Source organism: Pleurodeles waltl, chromosome 3_1 (genome assembly GCF_031143425.1).
Source record: "Pleurodeles waltl isolate 20211129_DDA chromosome 3_1, aPleWal1.hap1.20221129, whole genome shotgun sequence".
Classification (NCBI taxonomy): Eukaryota; Metazoa; Chordata; class Amphibia; order Caudata; family Salamandridae; genus Pleurodeles; species Pleurodeles waltl.
In genome coordinates, this window is record NC_090440.1 from 396,077,667 (window position 1) to 396,100,332 (window position 22,666).

Consider the following 22,666-nt stretch of genomic DNA (forward strand, 5'->3'; position numbering starts at 1 on the left):
ATCAAAATTATCAAATACAAAACTACCTGTTTTTGCGGGGGCATCTGCGTTTCTGGTCCTGGGCTCAGCAGCCAGCTAGGGAAACCTACCAAACACAGACATTTCTGAAAACTAGACACCCGAGGGAGTCCAGGGAGGTGTGACTTGCGTGGATCCCCCAATGTTTTCTTACTCAGAATCCTCAGCAAACCTCAAATTTAGCTAAAAAAATCATATTTTGCCCACATTTCTGTGTGGGATCACCGCACCGGGACAAATTTTCTACCACCAAATATTCCCCTCTGTCTCCTGGTAAAAATTATACCTCACTTGTGTAGGTGGGCCAAGTGCCTGTGACAGGGAAGTACCAAAAGCATGTCAAAATTGAGCGGTAACCAAAGTGGGTCCAAAAGGGCAGTTTGAAAAAAAACATTTTAGGCTGACAAGTGCAGCAGAATTTTTATCGGTATAGATGAGACAACGCCTGGTGGTAGGAATTTTGTGGATTCCTGCAGATTCCGAAAGGTTCCATCACAAAAATGTGGGGAAAAATGTAGATTTCCAGCTAAGTTGGAGGTTTGCAGGGCATTGTGGGTAAGAAAATTATGCAGGGTGCACGTGAAGCACACCACCCTGGAATCACCCAGACGTTTAGTTTTCAGATGTGTCTAGGTCTTGTGGATTTTTCTACATGGCAGAGTCCTAAAGTCCAAAAAGTACAGCCCTCACCATTCCAAGTGGGACTATTTTGAGGGTTAGCCAAGCTCTCATTGCCCAAATGCAGAACCAAAACCCAAAATAATCAAATGTCCTCTTGCTTGCCGTGGGATAAGATGTTTTAGTGTGCTGGGGCAGAGCTGAAAGACTGTTACCCCCTTCAGTTGGGGGCATAACCAGGCCCATACTGGTTAGTAGCCACCACCCACAATTTTGTTTTTTATTCCCTTGCATCTAGTAGACTTTCTGCCCCCCTGGGGTGTGGATCGGAGGTAATTGCCACATTTGCTCAGAACAACTTTGGCCCCATTTATTAGGGGTGGGGGTATGGCTATACCCCCACCCTCTTATTTTGAAAAAAAAATCTTCCCTGGTCTGTGGTGTTCTTTCTGCCCTCCTTGGGGGCAGATGGGCCTTCCAAAAATAGGCCGATCTGCCCCCAAGGGGGGCAGATAGGGCCAACAGTAATGTGCCCCCATGGGGAGCGACCCTTGCCCAAGGGGCTGCCACCCCCAAACAAAACACACACATGCACACACACCAATCCCTGTTGCCTAAGTGGTTTCTGCCCCTCCGAGGGCAGATCAACCTAATAGAAATAGGCCGATCTGCCCCCAAGGGGAGCAGAAATGGCCAAAAAATATTTTGCCCCCCGGGGGTGGCCTTTGCCCAAGGGGCAGCTCCCCTTATGCGTAAATATATAAAAAAGAAATCCCTGGTGTCTAGTGGTTTCTTCCCTCGGGGGGGGGGCAGAAATGGCCTAGAAATATTTTGGCCCCCTGTGGAGCGAACCTTGCCTAAGGGGTTGCTCCCCACATATGTAAAACAAAAAATTCCCTGGTGTCTAGGGGTTTTCTGCCCTCCCGGGGGCAGAAATGGCCTAAAAATAATATGGCCCCTAGGGAGCAACCCTTGCCCAAGGGGCTGCTCCCCTTATTGAAATATATATTTTTTTAAAGTCCCTGGTGTCTGTGATCGGGCAGCAGAAATGCTGAGAGACACATGAAAAGAAAGGAAAGATCTTTCCTTTACTTTCATGCCTCTCCCGCCCCACCTCCCGGTCGGAAGAGAAATGCTTTTGCATTTCTCAGAGGTGACCTCTCATGAGGTCGGCTGACGTCATCAGACGTCACTGGGGGGGTGGGGAGGGGCCAGGGTGGAAGGGGAAGCGATTCCCCTTCATCCCCGACTGGGGTGTGTGGGAAGGAGGCCCACGGGGGGAGCTCTAGCGCTCCTCCTATGGGCCGGGTGCAGGACAAGCTGGTCTAGTCCCGGGAACACAGGAACCATGTGCCACGACGAGATCAGCTCGCCCCAGGCACCCTTGGGGATAAGGACCCAGGAAGCCAGTTGTAAATATCATCGATTGGTATTATTGAAGCCCATTCACTGCTCATTGTCCACAGACCTCAAGATAAGGTCTCATATACCCTTTTTTAGGTTGAGCGTGCGAGCGCTCTGGCCTGTTGTAATCTATCTGTGGGCTTTTACCACTCCCCCAGCAAGCCCATCACTATCACTTGTTCATGGGCTTGCCTTTCAAAAATTCTTTGTTATCATTGGTAAATGCTTTTTTGTAAGTTAAATTGATATATATCTCCTGGTTGTCTGTTCTGGGTTATGTATATTTTTTGACATTCTTCTCACAGCAATAGAGGTTTAGAAGGTATATTGCACACGTTGTACACAGCAATAAATTTACACTTTTCATTTTAACTGAATTTGAAGTGAGCAGGAATTAAAGACAACTGAGTATTTCTACTTTTATTTTTTTGTTAAATAGTTTCACTGTTTTTTACAACCATGTTTCAAATTATCTTACTATTTACCAATTAAGTATACTTTTTTTATTTTACAGTTGCTCTCGATTTTACCTTTGAAACTTAAAATGTCATTACTAGACTGATACATTTAAAGTGAAAGCAGTGTGGCTCAAAGAGGAAAAGTGAGAAACAGTGCGGCAGGTATCACATTGTTGTCTCCTCCTTCTGTCACTCCTTCAGTCACATCTACCCCTTAAGCTTGGCTGTCCACTCCTCCGGTCATATCTGCACCTTTAGCTAGGCTGTCCACCTGCTCTCTCATAAACCCCAAACCAGATACACTCCACCTTCTCTATCATCTCGGCAGTCACAGTTTTAATACCTTTTTTTGACAACACAACTTCTGATTTTTAACTCCTAGGGGCATATTTGATGATACTGCTTCTTAAAAGCTGCTGCTTATAATATTTTGTAACTATTTTAATTTGTAGAACCTGGACATACTACCTACGGAAGTGTATTTTAACGACTCAATATATATGACAGCAATAGAAACATTGTAAAAGTCAGCAGCTTTGGCCTTGGCAAGCAGGTGCATTGTTTTTACTGGAACTATGTGACGCCCCAAAAACAACAGAATAGAAAAAGAATCAGGACACTTAAAGGTGGTTGCTGTATAGTTGCAAAATAATAATAATAATAAACAACATTTGCATACAATTTTAATAAACAGTACAGAACTTCCTAGCAGGCAGGTGCACATAGAATAGGCATAGAAACTCTTTTTTGTTTTAAAGCACGTCCGAGGAAAAATATGCTTATAGACCCAATGGAAATGTGCTATTGGCTAAAAACGGATATGGAACGAAAAAGAAACAGTTGTCAAAGTAGAAGATCAGCCCACTATACTCAAGACAGAAGTGTGCTTCTTTTATTGTGGAAGTGCCCACGTGATAAGGAAACAATGCTGTCACTCACAGTACAAGAGAGCCAATGATTGAAGCTGGATGATCAATTGCCCAATGCTATCTGCTATGGTGGGAGGAGGCAAAATGTGAATGAGTGTTGAACAGAACAGCCAATGAAGAGGCATGACCCAGAGCCCCTCTATCTATGTTTATCTTTTGTGGATGTTTTGAAAACATGAGGCTGGCAACAACGCTAAAGTTGTCTCTAAGCTAGACCTAAAAAGCAGAGATATAAACTGGAAAACGTTTTGAGAAAAAAAGGCATCTTTTAATTAAAGCAAAGAAAACAAACTGTAAGAAAGTGATCTAAAATGCATTTTGTGAAAAAATGCATGAGTAGCTGCAGATGCTGCAACCGGTACTGTGAGCTGCAAGGTTTTGCACTCCTCAATAGATAGGTATTTTACTATCATATCCTTCATGCTAATGCTGCTGATGGGCGCTAAGCAACCAGCTAAGCTCCTGTCACATTCTCGCTGATATCCTTTGCAACTAGATCCGATTTTATAATGAGAAGACCATTACTAATTGGAATTACTGCGGTAAGAATAGTTTTTTTCCCTGAAAATACACAGCACCGCTCTGATACCACGACCAGCGGAGTGTCTTCAGGAACGCTAATTGCCAGAGAGCTTCCAGATTGTTTAACCCTACTCCCACGGGGTTCGACATCTGTGTTAACATCTTTCCAGCTTTCTGTTTGTTTACAGAAATATGCATTCTCTGTTCAGTTGCTAAACTTAGCTTGTTTTGCTTGGAGACCAAGAAAGTCTACCGAAATCGCTAGAAGTGCAGACCAGGAAAAGAATGTAATTATCATTTTATACTTAAAATGTGACTTTACGCATTCTCCACAGGACACTTTACAATGTTCAAAGAAAATCAAAGTAAATTAAACATAATAAAAATATGAGCTAAAGCAGATTATACTGAGCTGCACAGAAAACCGAGACTCAAAAGGTGAGGCTGTACTGATGTCTGAACTATAGTGGAGTTTGGTCACTTAAAGGTTAATCGAGGTTAGACCGGTGGTTTGTGCTCTTAATACAGACCAAAGGAAGACACCTTATATTTTGCTACATTTTGTGACTCAATGTTTTTCGAAGCGCATTGGCTTCTTCATAAAAAGTTAGTTACTTATAATACGAGTTGGCACAAACATAAATGACAAACAGGAAAGATGCTAGTGCAAGGAGGCGTGTGTGGAACGCCAGGAGTGGAACAATAGTTCATTGCTAGAATGCAATAGATTAGCGATTAATACTATGGATAGTTTGGTATTGAAATGACAGCACTTTATGAATTATAAATTAAGTTGTTCTGTTTATTTGTGTAGATTTCTCCGTATGTATTATGATGAACGTCGACAATGTTAATGGCTAGACAATAACTTGTAAAGTGTAAGAAAAATGGGTCAGGTAAAAACAACAGTGGGAAGAGAGAAATGTAGAAAGAAAAATGTTCGTAGAGCAAAAACAGGGAATTGAGAGACGCACATGAAATAGAGAAAGGGGTGTCAGATTGACGTAGGGGTTGAGGCTAATCACTGCTTCGTGTTCATTTGTGTCAAGGGGATTCATTTGGGTGGTACATGGGTGTTTCCATGCGACTTCCCAATTTTTTTGATGCAAAGACCTATCTGCTAACATTTGTAGACTGGGTTTTCCACCTAAAAATAGGCCTCCTTGCCGGCAAAGTAGGGGAAAGTTTTTTCTCTCAGTTTACATGTGTGATCCGTAGAACATGTGTGCTGTGCTGAACAGCATTCATACAGAGTGGGGGAAGGTTTAAAGTTAGTTTAAGCAAATTGTTTTGTACTGGAAGTCTACTCTTCCAGAACACCACCGGTGCTAGGCTTATGCCTGCACATTTGCACCATGTTGCTAAGATGTATGAATGGAACAAGGCAGTCAAATTGTGTACCAACCCTTGAGAAGAGAGCATCAGCGTCATATCTTTGAAGATATGGTGCCGTCCTGCTCTCTCCCTTTCATTCAATAGAGCTCAGCAACCTTGTTTGCTGAACTGCACTGCCTGAAATAATATCACAATTGCCCCCAGTGTTCTGTTAAGCATGCTCAGCTGTCAAATTAAAGAGAAAAGCGGGTTTTAATATAATGAGCACTGGTATAATAATGGCAGGAACTTCGACTGTTCCATTCAGTTTAGCAGGGGGCCTCTTGGAAGGTGTGGGCCTTGGTCAATTGCCTACTTTGCCCATGCCTTAAGACGCAAGCTCAGTGCTGAGCTAATTTAAGCTCATCTTCTAACTATTGAATTATCAAATGCATTGAAGAGAACACTTTTTTGTTAATGTGGCACCTAACCCTGGTCTGCCCAAATACACCCAGTTCTCCAAAACTCATGTGCATCATTAATTGAATCTTAGGTGAGTGGGAAGATGATGAGTGATAGCAAAATGACACGTGTCATTCCAAGTAATCAGCAAAGTGCAGCCTAAACAGGAGCACTGAAGCAGAAGAAGCTTCATTATGGAGGAAAGAAATATCATCACGGATAGGGGTATTGAGTAGGTTTTGACGTTGACTTTACCTAAGGTACTTCTAGTCAGTAGGTCTGCCTACTCACAGGAGGATCGAAACATGAAGCTCTAGTACTTCATCATGGATCTTTAAGACTCGTGTGAAGTCCAGCTTTACATCCAATATGGCACTAAACATAGAATAATCAACTAACTTCACATAACTCACAAACATTTATTGATTACTTATAAAGAGACCAGAACCAGGAAATCATACGTGTTATCAAACAAATATCTTTAAGCCACCTTAGTTACTCTTTGAACAAACTACCCCTGGGAATCTGCAATATGCGAGGAAGACCCAATGTTTATTACAAACCATCTTTTTCTTCAGTTTATGCCTTGAAAAAGTTCCTTGGGAAGGACGAAGCAAATGTTGGCTGTTCTTGAGGTAATATATTGCAGATGAAGGAATTGTATACTACATATACTAAAGGGAAAATAAAAATAAAATCTAATGTTTTATGTTGATTGTACATTAGAGAGAACTGTAATTGTTTTTTCATAATTTATGTCAAATGAGGTTTGCCGCCAGCCTATGTCAGAACACCATCTATAAAACTGAGCGCCGCAATGGAGAGACACAACTAACACATCCACTGAGAGGGGTTGCCTAATTTGTATCTGAGTGTTCTTTATATAAATTGAACAGCTCTGTTCATTACAGAATGTATTGGAACATATGGTAATTCTTGTGAGAGTGCTGAATTTGAATCTAACCATGTGGAGGTGTAGAATTTGAATGCTTTTGTGGTCAAAACTATAAAAGCGGGTTGGTGGTGCATTTAAAATATTTTGGGTGCGATAAAGGTTGGGTGGGAGCAGTGGTATTCACAGACTGTACCTCCTGAAGTGGACACAACTCCTTGTCAAGGGAAGCTAAGATTCTGAACTCCCCTGTCATGCAGCATCTGGTTCCCTGCACAAATACCTGGTGGGTCATCTAGCATACCCTTTGAAAGTAGTGGGTGCTTCCACCCCTGACTGATGGTGTGCCTGGTGACTGTGAGCAGGGTTAGACACTTGCAATAAATGACATAGTGAGAGTTTGTGCCAGATGCAGGGTATTTTGTGCTGCACCTGGCAGAGACACCATCAAAAACATTACACATCATAGACACCTTGTAATGTATTCTGCACAGAGGAATGCTATATCTCCAGAATTTTGTGAAATCAGGAGTTGCAGTGTTGCTTTGACATAAGAAGTCTGGATATTGGATGTGAGCCTACAGTTCAGTGGTTCCACTCCCTTGTCAGTTTGTGTGACTATGTTCTCTGTTTTCTCTTTTCCTATGCCAGATGGGACTTTAACGACTTCATAATGACTTCATAATGTAGCTTTACCACTTATTATACCTCTTTCCACTCCTGTGAAACTGCGAGTTTGTAAAATTGCACTGATTCCTTAAGTACATTGGCTTGGTAGACTGTCTGACGCTGGTAAAGGATGTTTTGTGTGATGCAACAGACACCAAAAAGTGCTATCCATATGAAACCATTGTATTTTAAGATTCTGGGGTGCTGGAGAATTTGTGGTGACTAGACCGGTAGTGACATCAAAGTATACTGACTCTAATACTGATTTTGGTAGGTAGCTACTTGATCACTGTGTTACTGTTAGTCTAACAATTTGAGATCAGTCACGGGTGTAGGTGCCATCGTTGAAGCTTGACCAGTGGCACTGCAGTCCAGGAGTGAGAGGCCCCACAGCACCTTAAATACGTGTGCATCTTACTATCCAAAATGGACAGTGTTTTCTTTTCTTTCATTGGAGCCCATGACGTTCTTGCTACGCCTCCGGGATCAGTGCAGACGGTCGTAGTGCAGTTTTTAGGGCAGGGATTCCCACTGACAGACCCGGAGATCATATAATGTTGCCAGGCTACTTAAATAGCTGCATACATATACCTCGCAGCGATGTCTCCCTAACTGAAGACATCTTATGTCACGGGTAGTTGAAAAGAACCTCCGTCCTCGTAGCAGAGTATCAGGGTGATATGTTAGTTACCTTTCAAGGCTCATCCTGCCAGGGCTTCATCGAGCACAGTGATTCCTTAATGTGGTACATATATTATATCAATATAGGTGCTGCTGTGTCCTTATCTAAACTCAGCACCTTCCTGACCGTCTCTCGACAGCTATTTGCAGCAACCCAGTATGGTCGTGAATTAAAGTACAGCCGGTTTGCTATGCACAGTGTTTCTTGCTGGACTCATTGTTTTTTCAATCATTAGAAATAAACCCATAAGTTCATGTATCCCTAGATTTAGTGCTGTACGGTGTAAGCACGCTGGTTTATTCATAACCGTTGTTATTCACTCCTGATTAGATCACATTTCGCATTAGGCCTCATGGTGTTTCGCTGAATGAATAATTCATTAAGAGTGTTTGTTTCTTGTTCATGAACCCCGAGGCCACAGCCCTGAGACGTCCATCAGCGCAGACTTATTGTTGCTGTGTGCTCGCCCTGGATCCTACTATCAGCTGGTTTTATACCCTAGAGACTCGCACAATAAATCATTAAAAAACAATCGTTATTAAAACCAAATCAGAGATCTAGACGAGAAAGGATTGGTCGTCAAATCTTCTGTGAAACTGACACAGCAAACCATGTAGGCCATTATATAAATGGTAACATAACACATTTCACAAAGTAGATGCCTGGGTGGAGTTCACGGAGTTCCACTTTGCGGAATTCCACAGAGTTGATTTAAAACTCCATGGAATTCCTCGGAGGCGGAGTCTCCTGAATTCACGCGATCTCGGAAGCGCTAAGCAGGCTAGCCAGGCCCGACCCTGCTTAGCGCTTTCTAGTTCAGGCGCATTCAGGAGAGGGCCATAGGAGGTTACAGCTGCTGTTTCAGGCCTCTTGTTCACCGCCCTGTCCTGTGTGCCCTGCAGCTTTCTTTCACTGCCTACAGCCCAGGCCTGAATTCAGGGCCATGAGCAGCAAAAGTTGCAGTTTCAGGTCTTTTGTGCACAAGTATGCACATAGAAACACTAAAAAAAAACAGGACTCACGTGGGTCCTAGTTCCAGCGGCTTGGCGCTCTGCCTCCCTCTGCCGCTTGCTCCCTGGCTGCTGGCGGAGGGAGGCCTAGAGGATCAGGAGCTGGCACCGGAAGCAGCTCCATGCTGCCGCGCCAAAGGCTCAGTTATGAGCTACACAGCGCAATCGCAGACTGTTTGCACTTACGCTGTGTAGCCCATAACTGGCCTGCAGTGTGCACGCAGTGAGCTCTGCTCCACTGGCGGGGCTAGTGGAGTTTTTGGGCGAATTCAGCACCCCAAAAGGAGCACCAAAAAGTCTGTTAGCTCTGCCAGCGTAGCGGAGCTCGCCGCCACCCCTACTCTGCAGCAGAATGCATTCTAGTGTTCCTAGAATTTGTTCTCACTTGATATCCAAATAATACAAGTGGCCTTTGCATTAGGAGTTGTGAGGAAAAATCTGAATGGCTGAGTTGATTACCAGTTAGGCGTTGTCAAGCTGAGAGAATAAATGGTCAGTACAATAAAGATGTATAGCAATGCTGGGAGTGTGGATGACTGAAGCCCAGAGGAAAGCCAGAGTATAACCAATGTGTGTTGGATAGAGTTCCCCCTACATAGAGTTCAGAGCAAATTAGTGTGCCAGGTCATATCATCGACTTCCCTTGACATCTTGCTTGCTACAAAACCATCCTCTGGCACCTCTGGCCCCATTTCTCAAGTACTGGCTGAAAGTGGAAGAAATCACAACTTCAAGAGGGATCAAACTTACTGCATAATTCATAACCGCAGAAAAAAGGCACACTGCCAGTCTTACATCACCGTGTGTAAGAAATGGGGCTATTAGCTGAGATGAGTAGGTACCCATCTCAGGTGATAACCACAATCCTTGTTTGAGTAAACCCTGAAACTTAACCTGAGCTTGAACCCCTTTAGCTATGGTACAGAAAAGACAGGCCCAACATAGATGCAATGAGTAAAGTTTTTATGCAGCACTAAAAGAGCAATAAAAGTCAAAATGTAAAATAAATAGAGTAAAATGTAATAAACCAAGTGACACTGAAAAGACAAAAATCCAATACAGGGAACTGGAGATAAGAATGTTTAAAGTGTTAAGTAGAAATAGCATCAAGATGCACCAAGTTCCAATAATAGTCAATGGTCATGGTAGAACAGGACCTAGGAGCAATTTGTGGATGACCATGATAGCGAGTCGAATACACTAACCAGGTTCATCCTGGTCAAAAAGTTTACCTTCTGACTTTAGTCCTTTAGATCCTAATTCACCACAGAAGTACACTTTTAAAGCTCCCTCAGGACCTTAACGGAGGCACTTGGAGACTCACAGGTTGGCAAGCAGAGGTCAATATGAGGGCCCTGACCAGGTCCAGATCCAGTCGCCACTGGTCAGCTGGACAATTGCAAGAACCCAGCAATGTGAAGTGGAAAAAAGGCCCACTCTGACTGGGAATTCACTGGTTGGGGGAGGGGACAAAATAATGCCCCTGCCTAAGTGTCAGTTAGCATTAGCCTGTGACATTGGAGGTCTCTTTAAAGTAAGGCCCAAGTGTCATATAAAAACCCCAGCAGACCTGTCACAAGGAGGTGACTTTAAAGCAGGATTTGACACTTTGATGTCAACATAATCTTCTCTGCCCTTAATAAATTCAATTAAATCACGGAGTTAGAGCAATGCACTTTCTTTCTCTATTTCAAACCCATAAACAGACATGAGATCACCTACCTAAGCCTTCAAAATGGCATATTCACAAGCAGACATCCTCAATACATGCCCAATTGTCACTTTCTTCCTAATAACAAATGAACTCAAATTCTCAGAACATGGCAGCTTCACAAGCTTTGGAGTTCAGACATCTACCAAGTATTAGATTAATAAACTGAGTGACTATTACTCAGGCTCTCCTGGTCGAAGTAGGGCACTCTTTAAAACAATAAGGAAATGCTCTTGAACATTTGTGATGATGGCCGTTGTTGGACTTGGCCTTTTCTTCAGGGTCATCGTCAGACTTTTTGCCTTCAACCTCCCTTTCTCTGAATACATTTTCATTGGCATTCAGGACTCTGCACGTTACCAGTACTAAGCAGTGCTAAAGTGCTTGTGCTCACTCCTTAAAACATGGTAGGATTGCCTTATACCAAATTGGCATATTTAAACACCTGTGAGTCCTTAGTAAAGTGGCACCACGTGTCCAGGGCCTGCCAATAAAATGCTACGAAGGAGCCTGCATCACTGATTGTGCCACTCACCTAAGTAGCCCTTTACACATGTCTCAGGCCTGCCACTTGCAGCCTTTGTGTGCAGCTGCCAATTCAACCTGGCAAAATAAATCTTTTGCTAGGTCCAAACCTTACTTTTTACTTTATGCATATAAGCCACCCAGAGGGTAGGTCCTAAACAGCCCACAGGGCAGGATGCAGTGTACTTAAAATGTTGGACATGTACTTTTAAGTTTTACATGTCTGTCTAGTGAAACACTCTTACATTTGTTTTTCACTACTGCTAGGCTTGCCTCTCCCATAGGATAACCTTATTACATTTAATTAGCTTTTACTTGCAAATGGCAACAGGCAACTCATTCATGTTTGGTGTCTTTGGAATTGTAATGAAAATGTATAGCAAAGTCAGATTTCAAATTACAGTTTTGAAAATTACACTTTTATAAAGTTGGTATTTTTCTGCCTTAACCATTTAGTGCCTGCAGTCTGTCTCTGGGTCACATGCTTGGGTATAGTTGACTGTTGGGCCTTATGTATTCCTCCCAGACAACCACACACAATAGGGAGGAGCTGGGCAGCAAACCTACCTTTGTATAGGCTGTGCCCTGCCTCCACACAAAGGGCTGCTAACCCCCTGTAGTTAGTCTGGAGCCAGGGCAAGGAAAGTGGGGCACCTGTGCACTTTAAAGGTATGACTCTAGAAGCTTCCCCCACTTCAAAGGCAAAACTGGGTATAAATATTGGATCCCAGACACCAACTCTTCAGTACACTTTTGTACCTGTGGATATTCTGCCAGGAAGAATGACTGCTGTGCTGTTGAAAGGACTGCCACTCTGCTGGACTGCTGCTCTGACAGACTGATGCCCTGCTGTGCTGACCCGCTGCTTTCTGCCCTCTTGCTGGGTGAGAAGAACTGAACCTGCATCTCTTGAACCCAGGACTCCTGAGTGACTCTAAGGACTAGTTGGCTGGCCTGCTGACTTGAGCCTCAGGGACAGAAGGCTCCAACAACATTGACCCCAGCACACATGAGTCTACCCTGCCAAGTGGTGCAACCCCAGTCCTGGACCCTTGGAAGTGGGCATATGGTTCTCTGCCAGCATCTGTGGATATAGCAGAACCGACACGTCACCTCTGCTGTGCAGAACCGACGTATTGCTGCCACTGTGTGGCTCTTGACCGTCGGAAAGACTCACATCACATCGTAGCCCACTGCCTCATCTGAACCACCAATGTACAATGCATTCGCAGCACATGGCTTCCCATCCCTCGTCAAGGGGATCCTTAATAAATACACAGGACCTTGCATTGCAGTCTCGCCGCATTTTGGAAATGATGCATTTCTTCGGCTGCACAACGCATCTTTGATGCAGACCCTTGCAATGCTTCGCAAACCAAGATTTAAGGTGCTTCGTTCAGAGGATCTAACTCGGTCCGTGTAACTGTCCCGTGCACTATTGCGGTCAGCCTGAACTTGTGACTTTGTACTGGCCCGACACAACCTGATATCTGCAGTTGGCGCTTTGTGCTTTTTGGTGCTATTTTCACTGAAATCTTTAACCTTGGCCTATGTGCTCCAGCATTGTCTTTGATCCAACTCTTCTCCCTTTTCACTGTTTGCCTCCCAGGCCTATGCAGAATATTTATAATTTGAGGGTACCTTTAAAACGCAGGGTCTAATGCACACATCAATAGAATGCAATCCTGTTATTCCAAATAACTCACAAAATCACCATGAAAATCACTATGAGCCTTGCATTAGAGGCATCCTTACTGGACACAGAGCTCCCTACAAAATACACTTTCAAACTGGAAAGGATGTAGGACCATGCATTGTAACTTAAATCCTTTCACTTGAATATTGATTATGAAAGAAAGATCAGACCTCAAGACTAGGGGCCTGATTACAAGTTCGGCAAATGGGAAGACCCGTCTGCCGAAATTCAGACGGGGAGGTTGCCACCTTACTAACCAAGGTTTCTGCCGTCAGCCCAGCAGGAAAGTGGCAGGAGCATTGTCGCTGGCTCGTAATAGAGCCGGCGGCAATGCTGCCACCCACGGAGTTCACAAGCACCCTCGTAATGAGCACTGTCTGCAAAGCAGGAAATGCACATTAGGAGGATGCTGGGCAGGGGAACCCCTGCACTGTCCATGCCATGGACCCCCTATGGCCCCCTGCTCCTGTTCTCTGCCAGTCTTCTACTGGCGGAGAACCATGTGCACCACCGTCAGCCCATCAGGAAAAAATGTTCTGGCAGAGACGATGGTCGTTTGACGCTCTGACCTCCAAACTCTTAAGTTGGCATTTGGACCGCCAAACCGGCGGTGGACATGACCACCAGACTTGTAATGAGGCCCTAACAGCCTGATTACAAGTATAGGTGCTATTTATTGCAAGCGGTAAATAACTACCTATACCATTGGGTTCCTTTTACAAGTTTGTTGGGAATAGTGTACGGATTCTGGTGTTTAACGCACCAAAATCCACATGAAACGGTAATTACCTTATGGTTTTCTCCTGTTAAATTTCATTAGGATTGATCTGCCTAAATTAAATAAAAGGTTGAGATATTTAACACATCCGATAATTAATGGATGTGGTAAACAAGTAAACTCGTAATTCCATCCCGTGCATAAACATGGGTTTATGCATGGGTCGGAAAAAAAACGGACTCATAATAAGACCCTCTATGTTAAGGTCGTTAGAACTTCCATGTGTATATTCTCAGCTACCTCACAATGGTATTCATCCTCTACAAACTATTCTGCGGCATATGGTTGGCCTCCTTCAAGTACATCTTCATGCTGTTCAGGTTTGGGCAGTTACAGCATTCCAGGTCTTCTATTGTCTAATGTAAGTGCAACTGTTTCCAGAAGCCACAATGTCACCACACACTGGAATATGTGGTCGGCACGTGCCCCAGAGAAGCTGTCTCCTTCTCAGGAGGAAAAAGCCAAAAGTGTAAACAACCTCATTGCTGGACAAAGACTTCAAAGGATTGAAGAAAAACAGGAATATAGAATGCAACTGTTGAATATTTCAGGAGCGAAGAGCTAGGCTGAGCAAGTGGTGGGAGCAACGAAACTAAGTAAGTATCACAGCCTTTTTGAGATGTGCCCTTCAAACAAACTTTATATGCTAAAAGAACAGGAAAAGGAAATGCCTTCAAACATCACATGACAGGAGGTGCAAAGAACTGGGAAAATCAGAAAGCAATTGAGGAAGAAACAGCCATGATGGGAAAGGGAAAGAAATAGAAACAAAAAACTGACCCAGACTAGTTGCAGAGCAGCTTTAAAAGACATCTGAAACCCCTCAGGCAGATGATTACCATTGTGGAGCTAGAAGCGACAGGAGTGGCAGGTAGGAGCCCAGGTGCAAGAGGAAACCAGTCCCGGGTATGTGAAACTCATGCTTCATGTGACATTTCTTGAGACCTGGAAACCGCAGAATCATGCAAGGTATTACGGTTCTCAGATGTCCAGACGGGCAAGATGCAGTGGTATGCCCCCTACAAGGGCCCCTGACTTGTTAGAAAAAGCAAGACAAAATTGCTGAATCAATCTAGGGACATGGACTAATGCGACAAGCAGGAAAGCCACAAATCTCACTAACTTCGTATTCTGGTTCTCCCATCACTTGGAGAGGGAGGAGAAATCAAATGAAAAGGTTTGGGCACAAAAGGCTTCACCTAGGAAACATGAAAAGTAAGGGGAATCTTCCAAGAGTTAGGAAGACAGAGCCTAAAGGCAATGCAATTGATTTGGCTATTACAAAGGGACCAAAAATCAAGGCAAAACCAGTATGGCAATTTTCAGTTGGGCACGGATCTAAAATACAGTTAAACCTTCTCTTCCACCTCAAAACATGGGAATGCTCTTCTTGAATTATGTTCTAGCCTTCATGGCAGTTTTGAATTCTTGCAAATTCTAGGCAGACACTTTTCATTCAAATTCAAGTCTCAGCAGCAGTAGGCACAAGAAAAGATGGAAAGGGATGAGGATGGAAACCCTGTATACAATATGTTAGAAATGGGGTTTCTGGTTGGCTAGGGTTTGCACTTCAGCCAGGCAGAACCTACCAACTCTAGTCAGGGCAAGGGATTTACACGTCTTTGATAACCCCTGCTCACCCCCTTGGTAGCTTGGCACGAGCAGTCGGGTCTATCCCAAAGGCAATGTGTAAATCATTTGCACAACACACACAACACACGTGACGCAAAATGTGCACCACAAAGAAAACACAACACTGAGCTATGTAAAAATAATCTGTATTGCACAAAACATAATTAGACCAACATTACACGTAAGTAATATTTTGCTATCTTAGCAGTTGTCAGATCGTTACCCAAGTTACTAATACTCTGCAAGAATATGCAGTTGTCACATTAGAACACGTAAGTACTCAGGATTCTGCAACATAAGCAGTAGTCAGGAAATACAATAAGAGTTATATGCACCTGTCCTGAATAATTCCTAAATACCCATAGAAGGAACATTAGAGAACACATCACAAGTCATAAAAATACATATTAGCTAGACATGCCCATAAAAGGAACAGTAGCACATAAATGTTACGCCATACAAGCAGGTAGGTAACTTATGAGTCCCCCATGGTCCATACCATGCTACTAAAGCAAAATATGTGTCCCACAGTACCTGTTTCTGGAAATAAGGGCACTCCTAGTGCCTGGGAGGAGGAGTATGGGGGCCCCTGGTGCTCCTATGCGCGACAACGGGGGCCACGCAGGTCTATTGGGAGAGAGGGGCGGTCTGCACCCTCTCTACAGTGAAAAGAACGGGCCCCTCTGGGGACCCACGATCCTTGTGGGGCCCCCCTGGCCTCTAATGACCTTCTCCGAAAGGGGGGCCCAAAGCGCCACAAAGATTCAAGTAGTGGGGGCGATCGCGCCCCTATGGCAGTGACCAGGGGAAAGGGAACTCCGTTGCTCCCTGTGTCCTTCGTAGACAAAGGCAGCCGCCCTTGTCCGCGGTGCAGCTGCCCAAAAGGAAGTAAAGGGAGCAGGGGCCTCCGTTGAGGCTCCTCACCTGCTTCCTAATGCGGCCGCACCTGGTCCGGTGTGTGAGCCACTCTGCTGCCTTCCCTTGTCCACGAGGGAGGCAGCTCCGATATTTGGTGCCGTTGTGTGCCCCGGGGGCGCTCCGTAAAGTGCACGTCACCCGGGGACACAATAGGAGTGTGCTAGCTCCTTTCTTTTGCTTTCCAAAGTGCCCCGGGGGCACTAGAAACAGCGCGATCCTCGCGCAAGTCGCAGATGCGGCGCCTGGGTCGCGGCGGTGATTTCAACAGCAGAGAAGCGCTTATGAAAGCGTGAGGGCTCGTCTCCAAGCCCGGGTTGCAGCGGTGATCTTGGGGCAATTAAGGGAGCGCTTCACAAAGCGTGAGGGCACTTCCACAAGCCCGGGCTGCGGCGGTGACTCAAGCAGAAAAAGAAGGTGCCTCGAAGTGCACCTGGGCACAGAAGAGCAGTCTCTCAGCGCTAAGGATTAAGCTGCAGGGATCGTTGCAGGGGTCAGGGGCCATAGCACCCTGCCCCTGGAAACAAGCAAAACAAGAAGAAGCACAGGGCTGGTGGGCCCAACTACAGACCAGCACAAGGGTGCAGATGGTGGCAGTTCCTTCTAGTGACCAGGCAGGTCACAGGTCAGCACAGCAGCAGCAGTCCAAGTGGTTTCCTGGTGAGTCCATTCATCAGCATTCTGTGTCCAGTTTCAAGTCCCAAGAATGTTCAAATTGTGGGGAAAATTCCCCTGTACTTATATTGGGTGTACAGTGTGTTTTACAATGGTAGGTAGAGGAGGTTCCAGCCAGTTACAACTGGTTCTGGGAGTGCCCCCTCTCTCCTTTCAGCACAGGCTCCAAACATCAGTGGGGGGTTAACAAACCTATTGTGTGAGGCCAGGGCACAGCCTTTACAAATGCAGGTGTGCCCCACCTCCACCTTCTCTCAGCCCAGGAAGGGTTTACAATATGTAGATGCACCTCTGTGACACCTCCACCCTCCCTGTGTTCAGGCTGTCTGAGAAGTATGCACAAAGCCCCAACTGTCAGTCTGCCTAGACGTGGATTGGAGGCAAGCTGCAAAACACCAAAGTCATAAGCACAGATAAATGCACACTTTCTAGAAGTGGCATTTCTGTGATAGTAATACAAAATACACCTACACCAGTAAGCAGCATTTCTCACCACTATCACAACCATACCAAACATGCCTACACTACCCCTCATAAATCAGACAATACCCCTTACACATAAGGCAGGGCATTTCCAATGCAATCCTATGAGGAGGCAGCACTCACAGCAGTTAGACACCAAGTTAAGCTGTTTGTCACTACCAGGACAGGCCACGCAACATGGCACATGTCCTTCCTTCTACATACATGGCACCCTGCCCAAAGGGCTAGCTAGGGCGTACCCTAGGGGTGACTTACATGTAGTAAAAGGGGAGTTCTGGGCCTGGCAAGTAAATTTAGATGCCAGGTCCCTGTGGCAGGAAACTGCGCACACAGGCTCTGCGTTAGCAGGCCTTATATAGGTTTGACAGGCTACTTCAGTGGGTGGTGCATGCAGCGCTGCAGGCCCACTAGAAGCATTTCATTTACAGGCCCTGGGTATAGGGATACCACTTTACAAGGGACTTATAGGTAAATTAAATATGTCAATTAGGTATAATCAAATCATACCAATTTTGTAAGGGAGAGCACATGCACTTTAGCACTGGTTAGCAGTGAAAAAGTGCTCAGAGTCAAAAAGTCAGCCAACAAAGGTCAGAATAATAAGGAGGCAAAAAGCAAAAAGTCTTGGGAATGAACCTGTAAAAGGGCCAGGTCCAACACAATAGAAAGGAGAAACCTTAATAGCAGAGTAAACAGAGCTTTTATACAAGAAATCTGCTAATGGTGAAAACTCTGCCTAGCTGTTTTGAGTGGCATTGCAGAAGCACCTCAGATATTGTTCAAGACCGTGGTTAATGCTCTCAGTCTGTCCAGTATATTGTGCATGATAACCTAAGGGTATAGCTTGATGGCTAACCAGGGTAGATTAAATTAGGCTCTAGATTCAAGCAATGTACAGAGTCCCTCTTTGAGATTGTAGTATCAGGGTTCTCATGTAGGTGGAATGTATCAGACATACATTTCCTTGCCATCATGCTGGCAGATGAAAGCCTCTGGATCAAAACAAAAGTGAGCCATTTTACAAAAAGAGGTCTACTGTGACCATGATCAGTCAGTTTCCTGCTGAATGGGCTAAGTCCATAATAATGTTAAGTGGAAATTGTATGCCATGGATGAGAAGGAACAGCCAAAGGCTGGAGAAAGCCAAAAGTGTTATTTTTGACTGCCTTGGATTGTGCACAAACTGAACATGATTTAACAAAAAGTTCTACATCATTGCAAACAGTAGGCCATCAGAAGGAATTTAGGACAAGGTCCAAGGTTGACTCAACCTTTTTCTGTGACTTGTGACTGCAGTATCATCACACTTTTCCATACCCTCGGTTTGAAGGACCTTAGTAGGGATCAAGGTCTGCTGAACAAAATATGGATTCTGGCGCTAAACCAAAATTACTTGACTCTGCAAAGCATCAGGTTCTTCTGCTTCTGGAGAGATCCTAGTGTGAACATCTCTCACATGCTGTAAAAGGACCTTGCCAGACAGACTTTGTCACAAAGCAAGAAGGCAAAACTGTCAGAACCCTCAACCAAAATGTCCTGTCTAGACAAGGTGTCCATACAAATGATCTGTGTGCCAGGGATGTGTGTAACATAGAAATCATAATGAGGAATGAGATAAGCCAAGCAAGCTTCACTACTGTTTCTACAGTGCATGCTGTCCAGGAACTAGAGATTTCAATGGTTTGTCCAAACCTCAAAAGTTCAACTGCTCCCATTAAAAGATACCACCACTCCATAAAAGCTTGCTTGACGGCCAATAGCTTGTGTTCAAAAACTGAATTCCATTGCTCAAATGAATTCAAGACAAAGGAGAGATTAAAAAATTGAATTCTCCAGGTCTTCCTCCTCCTGGAGCTGAAGTAGCACTGTTCCTACAATAAAATTGGAAGCATCAGAAACCACAATAAACATCCTGGATGGATCTGGAAGTCTGAGAATAAGCTTTTGGGTGAATGCCTTTTTGAGATTGACCAAGGCCTCCTGGGCTTGAAGGGTCTAAGGATTTTTTTTAGTTAAGTTCTGATTCTTCAAAGTGACAGATATATTGCTCCTCATGTCTTCAAAGTTCCTTCGGAGCTGTCTATAAAACTTTGCCAGTTCTAAGAAACTCTTGGGGCCAAATCTACAAGAAACTGGTGCAGTGCAATGCTGCACCACAAATAGCAGTGCAGCGCCAGTTTTGAAACACAAGATGCGCCGTATTTACAAGAATATAGCGCACCTCTGGGTTTCCTCCTACACAGATACTAAATTAAGCTCCCTGCGCCAACTCAGGCATCCTTGCACCATAGAGCAAGAGTGTCCGCGTTGAGGGGAGTGATTGTTTATGTGCAGGAAGGTGTCCATTTCTGCACATAACCAATCTACAATGGTGATTTGGCACACACATAGAAGTACTAAATCATCATTTTTGAATGATTGTGTATGTGCAGGATTGTGTATGTCCTGTTCCTGGCGGTAAACAACCATTCATGGCCTTTTGCTCTTTCTATGTGTGCTGCAAAATGCAGCACACATGGAAAAAACAAAAAATGAGGAAGAATAAAAGTATTCCTCCTCGTGCCATGGTAACGCCACTGCTGGGGTGGCATTAGTTTTTGGCGCTGCCACAGATTTATGCCTTCTAGCAAATCTGTGGCAGTGTCAAAGGCAATCGGTGTTGTGGGGGAATGCCCACAGCAACACCCATTGCACGCCCCTCTGACGCAGACAACTGCTTCGGAGGGGGCCACATTTACAAGGCGGCATTAAGCCACAAAAGTGGCTTAGCACCATCTTCTAAATGTGGTGCGCTGAACAGCGCTACCGGAGCGTCACTGAAAGTAACGCTCCGGTAGCGCTAGGGCCTTGTAAATCTGGCCTGTGGTCTTCTTTACAGACACAGGATTTTGCCAGTCAGTGGGGAATGTTGACTGGACAATCAGGCCATACTGAAAGGTTTCAATTAATTATTCCTTCGTAACTTACTTATCATGCTGGGAGAGAGAGAATATTATTCCATGAGGAGTTATGGCTCATTTACAGCCAGATGACACAATTCAAATCCCTATGTGGAGGGAGTAACACAGAGGTAGGCTTCTGAAAGACATCAAAATACTCTTGATAAGGCAGAGAAATTGGCTAGGTCTGGACTATAGTGGAATGAGGCTTGTCTTCTGAAAGGTCTTGTATAGCGGGAGCCTAGTACCTCACTTCAAATAACTACTATCGCCACAAAAAATTGAAGAAAAGAGAGACAGCTTGGTCTACCATTTGACATAAGAAATCTGTTGTTACAACAGGGGCATCCCAGGCACACTGGGATAGTTTGGATATGTGTTTAGATCAAAGGCAACTATCTCTTTATGATTGCCATATGGAGCATATTTACTAATCTTCATGCAACACACGGCACCAAGGTTAGTTGCTGCGCTGCTTTGCGTAAAAGGGAGAGAGCACAAATGCTCCACATTTACAAGGGTATCGGGCATTCCTGCTCTCTCCTTGCACGGGCACATTGTGTGAAGCCTAGGGTCAATGCAGGCACCCTTGCACTATAGGTGTGTTGCATTACATTTCTTTAAAAAGTCATGCAAGGTGGCACAAATCTCTCCTCGCATGGTTTTGTAAATGTTACTGAAGCTGTTGTGTAGTCGCTTTGTTGCCTTGCAGGATGCAAGGACAATGCAGAGGCTTCAGAAATTGGGGCCTAACAGACGAATGATGATAGAGGTCACTAGATCCAACATCAATGGAGATCCAGCGATAGTTTGTACATGAGCTGGAGAATACTTCTTTCAGGCTGGAATTTGGATTCTCTGTCCACACCTCTAGGTATATATACAGAACAGAGACAGACTGGCCATAATGGACTAGAAGAAGTAAATCTAATATGAGCAAGCGTGAACTGGACATATTGGAGGAGCTGACAACTTTAGGGAGAGTAGAACCTTCCACCCCTTTTTCCCTTACAAAAAACCTTTAACTTTCCATGACTTGGTTGTATTTTGGGCACCGCATACTATGGACTGATAGGAAAGTTAAGTATGCCATTTATGTTAGCCAAGTTTGCTATGTTTTATGGGTCAGAACACATGCACTGGGACCTGGTTAGCAGTCTCCTAGTGCCAGTCAAAAAACCAGCAGCATCAGTTCACATAACATGGGAGTGATCACACAAAAAGAGGCACTAAGGCCCTCATTCTGACCCTGGCGGTCCTAAACCGCCAGGGCCACGGGCAACGGAAGCACCGCCAACAGGCTGGCGGTGCTTCAGTGCCCATTCTGACCGCGGCGGTAAAGCCGCGTTCAGAAAAGGGGATCCGGCGATTTCCCGCCAGATTTCCCCTGGGCCAGAGAATCCTCCATGGCGGCGCTGCTTGCAGCGCCGCCATGGGGATTCCGACCCCTTCCCGCCATCCTGTTCCTGGCGGTAAAACCCGCCAGGAACAGGATGGTGGGAACGGGTGTTGTGGGGCCCCTGGGGGCCCCTGCACTGCCCATGCCACTGGCATGGGCAGTGCAGGGGCCCCCTAACAGGGCCCCACAAAGATTTTCACTGTCTGCTATGCAGACAGTGAAAATCGCGACGGGTGCTACTGCACCCGTCGCACCCCTGCAACTCCGCCGGCTCCATTCGGAGCCGGCTTCCTCGTTGCAGGGGCTTTCCCGCTGGGCCGGCGGGCGATCTTCTGGCGATCGCCTGCCGGCCCAGCGGGAAAGTCAAAATGACCCCCGCGGTCTATTGACCGTGGTGCGGTCTTTTGGCGGTTTCCGCCCGGCGGGCGGAGCCTGCCGCCCGCCGGGCTCAGAATGAGCCCCTAAGATTTTTGCCTTTAATTGAAACAAACATTGCACAATTCAAAAGAAATAAAACATAAGTACTGTATTAACTGTCACTATAAAGGAGAAAAATATTCCCTTTCACTTTTAAACTAGAAAGAGGTCAGAAAGTTTTGTTTTTATTTATCCGAGTAACGAATAAGAGGGCACCATGTGGTTGTAGAACTATTTGTGAAGCCGGCATCAAATTATTTGTGTTTCCAATGTAGTAAATTGACATTCTCTGCTCACAGCTCTGATTTGATTTTAACTGGTGCAAGCCATATGCAGGATAAATTGGTTGTTGTGAAAGATTTGCTGTTTGAGGCAGCAAATGCTCTTGAAAAAGGTTCAGCTCTTCCACAGCAAACCCATGGAGCAGGATCAAACGTAGAGGGCCATAAAAGAAGCAGCCTGATCCACATGCAAGCACGTGGATACATCATGCGCTGCTTACAAATGGAAATAAGACA